This window comes from Tinamus guttatus, unplaced genomic scaffold, assembly GCF_059628265.1.
Source record: "Tinamus guttatus ecotype Peru unplaced genomic scaffold, ASM5962826v1 Tinamus_guttatus_pri_ptg000115l, whole genome shotgun sequence".
Classification (NCBI taxonomy): domain Eukaryota; kingdom Metazoa; phylum Chordata; class Aves; order Tinamiformes; family Tinamidae; genus Tinamus; species Tinamus guttatus.
The window spans coordinates 8,118,633-8,131,539 of record NW_028288649.1 but is presented as its reverse complement, the minus strand read 5'-3'; positions in this window follow the sequence as shown (position 1 = coordinate 8,131,539).

The following is a 12,907-nucleotide window of genomic DNA, read 5'->3' as shown; positions in this document are numbered from 1 at the left end:
GTTACCTGGTTTCCACTCTCCTACCCAAAACGTAAGTTCCTCTCAGCCCCATGTGCCATTCAGAAAAGCAGTGGAAAACAAAAATGAGTGCAGAAGTGCTGCAACAAGGAATTAGAAGGCAATTGTCACATGAGACAAAAGTGTCCCCCCACCATGGTACACACACAGAGACCCATGACCTAAGGTGGTGGTTGTACCCTGTGGTCTGACCCATGGGCAAGCAAGATGGACACAGCAATCACAAGGGGGTTGTGCCTTTTCCCAGTGTATTACCCATTTTTATTACCATGCTGACTGAAGTGAAGCCAGTTGTCCTGCCAATAACTATTAGATATTATTGACTTCAGCCTTGTTTAATGGAGAAGCAGAGAATGTTACATTCCTGCAAGCTTCAAGAAAAGAGGTAGCCAGGCACGGGATATCCTACTTCTGAAGGGATAGATGGAGCACAGGTTTCTTTATTAAAGTCCAAAGAATCTGCATGGAAGAATGGCATTACCAGTGATATGAAAATGAAAAATTTCTAGGTTTATCTTGGTTTAGACACTACCAAGTCCAACAGGAGACATAGTCAGAAGCCATGCTCTGACTGTGCTCACAGCATTCTCATTTCTGTGCTCACAGAATTATTTGTTCAATGAAGAGGATTTCAGCCCAGCAGGCTCTGTTATTTTGACCCACCATTGGACACTGCTCCTCTAAATGAGCAATTCAGGGTTCCCTGCTGACATGCATTGTTTGAGCATAAAATTGCCAAGGCTCCCTCAAAATAGACCACTAAAGCATACTCAAGCAAACAAATTCCAAGCCGGATAGGTAGCCAAAGGCCAGAGGATGATTTACAGAAACATACAGTGATCAGGGCTGGGACTGCCCTTATTTTGACATGTGCTTTTGTAAAACATTTTTAAACTCTGCTCATTCACCCCTTGAACTATGGGAGGCCTTAACCTGGGGGCCTTCACCTTTCTAAAGCACCACCTGTATGGTGACATTATAATTTTAAACAAGCAGTCATATGTAAATCAAGTTAATAAAGCATCCCCTTTGGTAGCTGGACACGCACCATTCAGCTCTAGGTATCTTCCTTTTCCCCTGCAGGCTGCAGCCATGATTAAAAAGCTGCTTTAAAATGAATGTTTCCACAGAGACAAAGATAGATTTAATACATAATGGAGTTTCTCCCACCATGCTATTAAGCAAGAAGGTTGCCTCAGCATAAAGATTTTATATCTCACTAAAGAGTTAAGAAGCTGCACTGCAATCTCAGAAGTTCCATGGGTCCAAAATGCATTAAAGCCCATGAAGAAAACCTCTTCGAAGAATTCTTCCTAGCTTAAAATTCAGAGACATAGCCTCCCTTCTGCACAGATTTCCTGTGGTGATAGCTGTGAATGCACACACTTTCAAATTTTTTAAGAAAATATAGTCTATTAATTTAAAAAAAATGGCCTGGCACACTATGACACTGGCAAGGCCATAATACACAGCACAGCTCAATATCAAGTTTTCAACTGCATATTTTATTAAAGGGTTCATTGTGGTTCACTGGGCACAGTGTCAAACTCCCTTTTAGAGTACCGGATAATTCAAAGGCTGTGGGGTCATCACAGCAAGGTTTTTGGAAGAAGTCGAATTCGGACCAGATGGCTCCAGACTCATATTTTTGGTACCTAGCTAAAGACACTGCCTAGAGACATGTTCCAAATAGGCTGTGATAGGATTAGTTATGATCCAAGCAGCAGGAGTTAGGTTAAATAGAAAAAGGGGTCTCTATAAGCCTCCAGATATATGCATAGCTGTTTTCCTAATGTAGCCAACAGAAACTTCAGTCCATGGTCATGCTCCTTTCATACAGCTTAGCTGCCATTCTACACGACTAGGCAATAATAAACAGAGTAGCCTGCATGTCTTAAAATCTGCCTGTCCTAAATTGCAGTTGTCATCTCTTCCCTCACTGAGGAATCTCATGCCTGCACTACAGCTTAAGCCTACTCTTAACAGGCACTGATATTTTGATAGCATCAAGACTTTTCTCTCCAAAAACCATCAGTTCAAAAAGTCATAAAAAACAAGAAAATGCAAATATGACTATACTTAACTCCTGGAATACCAGACTACTGACTGACTCCTGCAGTAGTTCTCAAACATGTCTCTGCTGTGGGGCAATCATAGCAAATTCACAGTTCTTGCAGTTTTGAAAATAAATCACAACACAGTTGATGCACTTAAATTCCAGTCTGTCAGGCTACTGGTATCTGCAGAATCACAGAACAGTTGAGGTTGGAAGGAATTTCTGGAGATCATCTAGTCCAACCCGCACCCCCGCCAGCTCAAGCAAAGACACCTGGAGCACATGGCACAGGGTTGCATCCAGGTGGGTTTTGAAGACCTCCAATCCACTCTTTACCCTACCCTACTCCCACTCAGTAGATATAGAGGGGAAAACATGGCAAGATGACTTAGTTTGACCTGGTGTGCCTTCTACTGGCTGTTTAGACAGACCTTGAGAACAGGTATCTAGATGGTAGTGACAGAAATGGGACAGAAATGTCCCTAAGAAGTAGGGACAGCAACAACTCTAAAATACTGCAGCAGATATCCTAAACAAGGAACATTCTTTCCTTCCAAATGAGGAACTCACAATAATTCTACCACCTTTTAAAAATATTTCACAAAAAATATTGTAAAAGTTTAGGGTAAATGTAAAGCATATTAAAATCATTGTTTGTAACCTCTAAGACTTTCGATAATCTATGAGATTCTGGTGATTTTATCATTCCTAAAATGCTTTTTTAAATGCTCGACTTCCCCTTGGGCCTACTCACCCCACAGTGTTCCTTCTCCTCTCCTTTATTGCCCATCCTATGTTAGCGTGTGACACCTAGCACCCATCTCCCTCACTGCACATCCAGAGTATCAAGGCTCCACTTGGCAAGCCAGCTCTTCAAACAGTGCATCAGCAGGAGCCTTTCCTGCCTCCCCTTTCACAGCAACCTTTCAAAACCATGAATCATATTCAGAGCAGCTCTGCCTCCAATTTTTTTTTTTTTTTAAATTACCAGCCCCTTTCCATCTAAGGAAGCACCGTGCCAAGATAAGGCAACTTGCTCACTACTCATACAACTTAGAGTCCATTCCATCCATTCCTACCGTACTTGGATCTTCCTTCCTTTTTAACCACTTGAATTCATCATTGAGAGGTATACGAGGTAGGATACACTGTCAAGACTGCCCTGACTCCCCATCAGTGTAATGGGAATGGGACTGGGGAACACCAATGCAGAGTGATTTACTCAAGATCGTAAATAAGGTATAAAAATATTTACACAAAGCAGACAGTTTAAAAAACCTACTTGAGTTTGTCCTCACGTTTTGAAACATGACAGCCTTGAAGAAAGTGTAGGCAGAGTTTCTACCTTGGTTTTATAATATATGAGATCAAATGTTTTAATCGCATGGTTTGCTGTGCAGAAAGCTCTAAAGAAAACAACCAACCCCTAAAACACCAAAGTTAAATAAAAGGATTAGGGGTTTTTGCACTGTTGAATAATACAGTCAAATAAACATTATGGAAGGTTTGTTTGCATCTGTACTGTGTGTTAAATGTAAAATTTCGCCTTCATATATTCTCCTTCATATTTCCTATCAGGAGGGGGGCTGGGGGGTAAAACTACAGGTGTTATCTAGGACTGTATCAGGTTTGGGTTTTTAAGAGTTTTCTGAGAATGTATGGTGAATCCATTGAGATATTTAGATATGAATTCATTCTTTATTAATTTTGTTTAGTTGTCTAAGTGTCTCCAGAAATGAATAAATATTGCTATTATAAAGTTTTCCTCATTCACACATTTTCTACTATGGCAGAAGAGAAAACACACCTTTCATACTAATTTCTTAAGCCCTATTAATATGTTACTTTCAAAAAGTAAAGAATGCAGACTGGATTCTTGCATATTACCTAGAAATACTTTTCTCTAGTTTGATGCCTCTTATAAACCACAAGCTCAACCTCCAAAAAAAAAAAAAACCCAACCCATAAACAAAAAAAACACCACACAAAATGTTGAAGGTAATATGACTGCTTTTTACTACCCTATTTTTTTCCCATATTTCTACATCAGCCATGCCAGAGTTTATTTTGCTGCAACTATCATTAAAGAAAACATAAATGAAGTAACCTACAGCCATATCAAGCACAAAATCTTCCAAGTGTCAAAATTACTAATAGCAAGAGCAGCTCAGTAGGACTTCCTCTGTTCTCAGGATGAATTAGATCCCTTCCAGACTCCTGCATCATTTGTGAGCATGGGAGGAAAACTGTTTTTGCTGAGGCCAATTTAATGTTTATGTATATGTATATGAGTATCTGCATGCTTAATTAATGCAAATCACCAGCACTTTCAGGAATTTCACAACAGCCCAAGCTAAATCCTCCAGGAGGAACAACGCAAGTAGTTTATACATTCCCTGTATCATGGATAGCAGTTTCTGAGTCTTAATTTATTTCTCATTCGGAATTAGGAGCTCAGCAATAACTATTTCAAAGGGAAAGAAATAAGGGCACATTGGATCAGGCAGACAAGAAACAAATGGGAAAGAGCCCTTGTTCCCAGCAGGCAGGGCAGTCAGAAGCCAGGCAAGCGCCGGGCTTGCCCTGCCAAACAACATCGTGCTGTGCCAAGAAGCTGCTTCCACAGCGTCAGGGCTTCCCCTCAACCCCTTTCTCTAGAAAGATGATGTGAAAGAATTGCACCCTCCTAAAACCCCCCAGACATGGACTCAGCAATGGCAGCGGCTGCTCTGCCAAACAAGCAGAGTGTGAATGTTGAGAAGGGCCGGCAACGATGAGGCTGCTGGGCAGGGAGCCTGCGTTGGGGCCAGCGCTCATAACAGGGCCGACACGATGCATTCACATGCCTCAGTAAGCGCAGAGACGCTTGTGACAAGGAGCCTTACAAGCTGAGCAATTAGGGCCCACGCTGCTCCGACAGCAGGGCCTCGCGAGCTCGCTGGAGCGCCGCGGTGGGCCGGGATGCCAGCAAGGCCCGACCTGCGGCTCCCACACAAACAATGGGAAGCTCAACCCTGGCTACAGCCGCTCTTCCCCATACAGCGGTATCAGCAGACCAGGCCAAGAACACCCAAGCAGCGCTACTGAAAAATCAGACAGAAGAGAGCCCCACATAAAGCAGGGCTGAGCACTCAGGAACTTCACAAATCATCACCAAGGGCTTAACTTTGAAAAACAAGCACATTGCTGTGTTTGTTACTAAAATGCAATATAAATAATATCACTTACCACAGCTGATAGAGACACAGGTTCCTGCTCACAGTGAGCAGGAACACATAGTCTTACGTAGAACCTGAAGTGCTGGTCCACTCACAGATTTAATTTATCTATGCAAGAATAGGGCTCTCCTGCTATACTTCAGAGACTCTCCTGGTTGAACATTTCTTACAAGCCAGGTTGCCACAGGCACAGCTTCATCGGGGGCTGTTTTATGGACGGCCACCAGTATGAGAGTTTACAAGGCCGAGAGTAATCAGCTGTCAAGGTTGTAGCCACAGGGCTGTAATCAAGCCCTGTCAAGGCCTTTCAATCTCCTAGAGTTACCAAAATCTTTCCCATGTCCTAGGGATCTTCCCCAGTGACCAGGTGTCTTCTGAGCCTCCTGGCTTTTCATGCCAAACTTTGGGCCAGCTGTTTTCGCTTCATTCATGAAGTGAACCATTCTTTGAGTCACCATTCTCTGAGGTCCCAGGATAGAGCCCCAAGGCTTCCTGCTGGTCTGCAATAGACAATATTTGAGGGGTAAGAGCATACATCTGTCAGAGCTGACAGCTTTCATAACCAGACACTCATCCTGGTCTCACTTTCAGCTAAAGGAAACTGCTTTCCTGTCTCCTTTTCCAGCTTCAATACTCGGCTGCTGCTGTGCCAGACCACAGTGAAAAGCTCCTTTTCCAGACCAGACCACTCCAGAGGCTGAGTGCCCTATGAGCACATTTTAGTATCACCTTTTGGGGTCATCTGCTCCTTCATCCTAGGATCCCTTTACAGAAGAAAATAGGGGAATTAAATAATTGTTTGGGAAATGCAAATACATATTCTAACTATACCCAAATTAGTTAAAACCAATTTATAATTTATCCACTCTCATTCTGTACTAGTTCTGTACTAGATTTTTGTGCTACAGAAGACATTTTTCTCTCTAAAAACATTACATTTTGTGACTCCTGCTTCTTTTTTGTGTATTTACAAAATAATTTGAAGGTAAGTTTACAACACCTTTCTGAATCCAAAAGCTGGTCCTCTTTTTCCACTTGTACTGGTTGGTCCAAGAAAAAATTCAACTCATACCTGCAATTTTTGTCATGCCTATGTACTGAGATATCAGTGTTAAATCAAAATTTTAAAGTTGCATATATGTGATTTAAGTTTTATTTTATTATAAGGCTACTAGGAAATTTCAAGTGAAAAGCAAAACATTTGCCTAATATTTCTAACTGTTACTGCTTTCCATTTGACTTCAAGAATGCATCGTTTTTATTTCATGCTAAGCAACACTCAAAAATATTTTAAAAAATGTTCATTATAGTATATTGCACTCAAGCTGTGTAAGATTGGTGCTCTTTTCAAAAAATTACATTGCCAGAAGATGGCACCTGCTATACGTATTTGATGCTTCTGAAATAACAAAAATATACAGGCTGCTACAGAACAGAGAGATTAGATACATAATTGATTTTTTCCCACTTTATATTCCAGAGATTACAGACTAGAGGATATATTCATCATACCATGACACTTAGTGACTTCTGTAGAATTTATTCTCAATCTTAAATAAAATCTCAGTGAAAAGCTGTATCTGTTACAAAATAAATGTGCGCTACAGAACTATCATTTCCTCCACACATGCTTATTTTGAATTTTCTATGTTATATTTACACTATTCAGTCTACAGCATTTTCTCCATAATTAAAATTGTGGGTTTGTTTTCAAAATCAAAACAAACCAGAGAAATATTTTCCTTCTTAATTAAAAAAAATCTATTATTCAAAATGGAAAAATGGGGTTTTTAAATATTGGAAATTTACTTCTTCCTTTTTTATTTTCTTTCTGTCCATTCTATCAGAAAGGGAAGTATCAATTTTTAATGTTTCCCCTAGTTTTCTTTTTTCTTCATAGCTTTTTAAAGCATCTCTGATTTCATAGTAGTTAGAGTGATAAAATGAGAAGCAAACATGAAAATCTTAAAACTGACAAAAAAAAAACCTTTTTATTTTTCATTCGGTCACACAAAAGGAAGAAATGCAGGAGTCTCTGGATATGAACTTTCAGTTGGTACCTAAAGCATATAAGGCAAATTCTGCTGTTCCTTTAGGTTAATGATGATTTCTGAAATTCGTTTAAAAAAAGAAAAAGAAAAAATCCAATTTGGCATCATTTTTTAATATGTTCAGGACTTCTTTAAACTTTGTGACTGAAGCTTTTGTTACAAAGTAGGTCAAACTGTCTGTGTCAGGAGAGCTCTGGGTGAGCAGAGGGGAAGAGAGGTTCCTGGACACCAGCTCCTATGAAAGCAGGAGTGCAGCTACTGGAACTATCGATAACTCTCTTTGCTGGTTTTAGTCCTGCATGGCAAGACATTTCTATAAAAAAAAGGGCCATCAGCAGGTCAGGAGGCTTTGGAAAATATGATTTTTGCTAAGTGCTGTCAGGGGAAAAAAGAGTAACCATAAGGACCATCCTTTGAGGATACCTTGAGATCTATGAGGCTTTTTTTTCCTTGCAGAGATCCAGATGCTTGAACAACTAAGTCTGTTATTCACTTTCTGGGGAAGCAAACACTATCCACCCGTAATGTTTTCTTGCCCCGCTGCTGCCCTGGACTCGGTGGTTTCATACTTTACTACATTCTGAGCAAAGATGCCAAAGCACTGGCAGGGAGCAAGGAAGGCTTAGGGGAACTTCTGTAGACTTTACGACTTAAATGATCTGAAAAGATGTGCAAGGTCTGAAAGACTTGGCAAACTGAAGGCTCAAGTCAAGCTTTCTTTGTCTTCTGCAAAATTTTAAAATGAGAAGAAGTTATAACAAATATTTTTCTGGTTGTTTCCTACTGTTGTCCTCCAGAATTATTTACTCTGGCACAATCTCTCCACTTCTGTACTCTTGCTCTTCCAAATCCAGAGACTACAGAGAAGTTTTGCCCTCCAAGTTCTCTCTAGGGCTCTGAAATCTCCATTGGTATTCTTCCTGACTCTTAGTTCTCTGTTGCCCATCTACACTCTTAGATTTTTTGTGACTTGCTGCGCTTTTTACCTTACTGTCCTAGAAGTTTAGCTATGGTCAGAACCACTATCTTGTATTATTTTCATGAACACAGTAATTCATTCCTTTTAAGTCACTATTTCTAGATGTTAAAATTTTCTCGCTGTATTAGAACATTGACTTCAATGGAAAAAACCTCGGGCTTTTTTAATGCAAGGAAAATCAGTGAACTAACAATCAAAAGAGTTTTCATTTAAATCCATGTAGATTAAAAGGCTAGAAAATTTAAATGAGTACACAAGGCAAACTTCCTTGGAGGAAAACAACGGCAAACATAGATGCTCTGAGGAGCAAATAAGCATGGGAAAATACTGGTAGTTTCATTTTGGCAATGTACTGAAAATAAACTAGCTCAAAATGTCAATTGGTGAACATATATCTGAAGATATTGAAACATTTATGAGCACTTCAATAAACCATGCAATTTCTGCTATAGCTTTAGATACAGCACTGGAAGAGCATAGATCATTTAACAGTGCAGTTTAACACTCTGTTAGGAAGGTCTCACATGTAATTCCTACCTGACACTGCCCAAGATCACACACCTGATTAACAATAAGGCCAGAAAAATAGTTCAGATATTTTGATTTTCTGTCCCCTGTGTTACTTGTTAAATCACACTTACTTCTCAGACTAGTGGCATTTTGCTTTTGTAGCTTCCATTTACATGTTTCCAAGAATTGTGATATAGTACCTGTAGGTCATACCTGTCTATCATTTCCACTTCGCCCATGGGAAAATTCAAGATATTTATCTCAAACTCGTGGATAGTTTAAGAAATAGCACTGTTTTCCAGTTGGCAGTTCACTAACTAGTACAGATTAAATGATTATTGCCAGAGTGAGGAGCCTGGACACAGACCTGCCATCTTTCATTCCTGCAACAAATCTAAACATTAGAGCAAATACATTCTCTGGCATTATTTCACATGTAGATGTACCTTCAACTACCCTTTGCTAGAGTGCAAGGCTCAATCTCCTCTCTGCAAAAAATAGTAATTCCTATATATTCCCAATGCCAAGAAATATTTAATTAGTCACTTCATTTCAAGTATTAATCAGAGTACTTGTATGTTAATCGATTATTAAAACTATAACTACCTCTTTATTGTCATTGTAATTGAGGGATTCATTCTATACCAAGCAGACATACAATTTGCATTTTCATAAAACTCAGTGGGTGCTCTTTTAAAAGTCAACTGAACTTAATAAACATAACAAAAATTGGTTTATTAAATACAAATTAAAGCTGCAGACACATCAGTTGAAGTGTCACCCTGTTTTATGTTCTTTGGTTACTACAACAAGGATTATTTTTCAAAACAAGTCCACAGGAAGACAAGAATCCCAGCATGTATTGTGGAAATGTGAACACCAGGGTGATTATCACTGTGTTGTTTATTACTAAAGCTCTATGGCATTGCTCACTTACAGATACAAGCTGAATTTTCTTCTTGGAGACATTGGTGCAACTAGCCCCATATCCCTAGGATGCCCCGTATCCCTAAAGCAGTGCAAGGTTTTAAACTCATAGGGTGACTTAGTAGATTTGTCTTTATTTTAACTGTTAAAAATGATGAATCGGTAAGAGGGAAAATCCTCTGATGTATTAGTGGCTAATTAAATATTATTGTCTAATAAAGACCAGGAGTAAATTGCAGTTCCACAGGGGAAGAAGTTTTACATATGGGAGTTCCCTAACCTAAACTATTCAGATATTATTTGGAAAACAGTGAATTCTATATTAATAGAGTTGCAGATGATACTGCTTTATTTGAGTTGTTTAAAGGAGGCTGTGAAAGTTACGAAAGGATTTCACAGTCCTCAGTGACTGAATGAAAAAACTGCATATGAAATTCAATATTGATAAGCAAATCAGTAGACACTTGGAAAAAAAGAATACTGACTGTGCATTCACAAGGTTTGTCTCTAAGTAAGTGACCTGCTGCCCCTCAGGAAAGCAACCCCAGAGTAAATGTAGATATTTCTTGTTAAATATTAATACAGTGACTACTGATGACCAAAAAGACAAATAGAATAAGATGAATTATTAAGACTGGAACTGTGAACATGAAAGAACAAAGAATTATGTCAGGATATAAATCCACAGTGCGCCCATACTGTCTGTTTGCATTTTCTTGACTCTACTCCTCCCCTACATTGTACAGAAGCAGGATGGTCAAATAAATGGAAGGACTTGCATGGAGGAAGAGAAGAAACAGGCTAAAGAATCTTTATAATTTCTGGCAATATAAGAACTGGAAGGTATAGAATTAGATGATCAGGTAACAAACAGAAAACAAATAGAGATACTTTTTCACAAAGTAAGTAAGTAAAATATGGAATGCCATGCTGTAGTAAATTACAGACAGCAAAAATGTAAAATGTAATGAAAAGACAAGTTACAAATTCACGGAGTATAAGTATTTTGGTGGATACTATATGTGATGGTCCAAACAAATCCTCATTCCTTTGAACTGGAAGGGCCCAAAGAAAGGTACAATCGCTATTCAAAATAAGCATCTAATCTTTTAGAAAATATTATTAGCATATTTTATTTTCCCAGAAGAGAATTACTGAGATGGTGAAGGTTTGTTGAAGAGGTTAGTTGTAGCTCTTTTCTCCAGGCAGTATTGTAGCTCCTTCCTAAAAATTGCTTACAATCTACCCAGAGAGATTGAGGAGAGAAAGGAAGCCCTTCCTCTGTGTGCTCACAGAAATGTCTTAGGTTTGAAGGAATGAACAGCTGACACCCAGTTCCTGCCTGAGATCCAGGCATTTGTTTCCCATCACTGAGATTTTTGAGCCAGGCAGCAAACCTACCACAAAACTAGACCAAACTCTATAGAGCATGTCAAGATGAACATTGCTTTTACTTAAAATGCAGATGAATCATCGGTGCTCCTAGATATTAACCGTTTTTACTGTAAGAAAAACAAGAACAACCATGTATTTTTTACACTGTAAAATGTACATATTTCCATATTTACCTCGCAGGTAGAGTGAAGGCCTTATTATTATACTCTGAAGTATAATACTGCAATTTAGAGCCTGCAGCAACATACCCTATTTAACACCTATGGGGTAGAAACGAAGCTCTAGTGGAGATAAGGCATGCTAACTCCATGGTAGAAGCCTAAAAAATAAAATTCTTGTTTGCAATAGATGGGTATTTGTTTTTTATGGCCACATAAAATAGGCATTGACTTTCATGTATTCACTAGCATCTTTAGTTAAGAGGTTTCCCATCTTCTGAACCAGCCTCTGTCTAGTTTGAATCATGGCGGGGGGTTCTTTTTCTCTCTCTTGATTCATATTTTTGGGATCTCCATTATGTTTCTTGTCTTCAACTCTACTGCAGAAAGGTATGTTGAGGCATGCTGCAGGTTACAGAAGGGGCTAGATGGAGGAATCTAACCTAGCGTGTCCCATGAGATTGGTCCTGAGAGAAACTTCTTGCCTTCCCGACACAGCAAGCTGGGAGCTCAGCCTGGCACGTGGCGGCTTGCATGCCCTGCTGTCCTCTGAGCCTGCACATGGCCTGTAGGGGAGCTTTTAAAGAAAGAGCATTGTGCAAACTCGGGACGTGACACACTAAGAAGGCTATAATTTTCATATTGTATCTCCTTACCAATTGTAAATCAGTCATTTTAAGGATGCTTTCCATTCTTGCTTCCCTTCAGGCATCTCTTATTTCTCTCTGGAAAAAGAAAAGATGTAGTTTATAGCTAACTGCAGGACTGAAATGACATATATAATAGCAACAGCAGGCAACAAATGTGTCCCTAATGTGGCAATATGGTGCCTTTTGTTTTGTTTTAAGACTTTGGAGTGATAGGCAATTTGTCTTTTTGAGTCTCTATTTGAATAGTTACAAGGAATTTAGGAGACAATATTATAAATGTTCAGTAAGGAGGCCTGCAGAGTCTGACTAGGCTCTTTGAAAACTGAGTGCTAGGACAAAATAATCAGAACAAAACGCTGATTATTATGCATCAGGTTATTAACTTTAGGGTTTTTTTCTTTAATTTTATTCCTATCTTCTTTTTCTGACAGTTAAAAAAGACAAAACAAACCAGTTCTGATCACCAGACACTTTACAAGAAGACAAGAAGAATCCGAACTCTTCAACATTGTTTGGGAACAAACAAAGCTTGAGTGGAACACTTCTGCTACTAAAAAATAAAAAATAAAAAAGGTATTTTTAGTGATGTCTAAATATAACAGCTTACTTATGTGACAGAACTGAACTCCTCCCCGTAGCTATTTAAAGAACAGCTTTGCTGCTCTATCCGCATGAGGAATCCAGCTCACTTCCTCCTCTTCCTGGCAAGATGCCAAAGATGGAATAAGTGAGTGAGCACATCACAGTGCCTTGGCACAGACAGATGCAGCACAACTCCCTCGTCAGATGGAGAGACAACCTCCTTCCCATCATGACTGCCACAGCTTATTTAGTGCTTCTGAGACCTCTTTTCCTTTCCTTTCCACTGCAACTTGAGCGCCCATCACAGGAGATGGTGCAGGGACAAGGAACAGGACAGGGGATGGGACAGCCGAGCACCTGCGG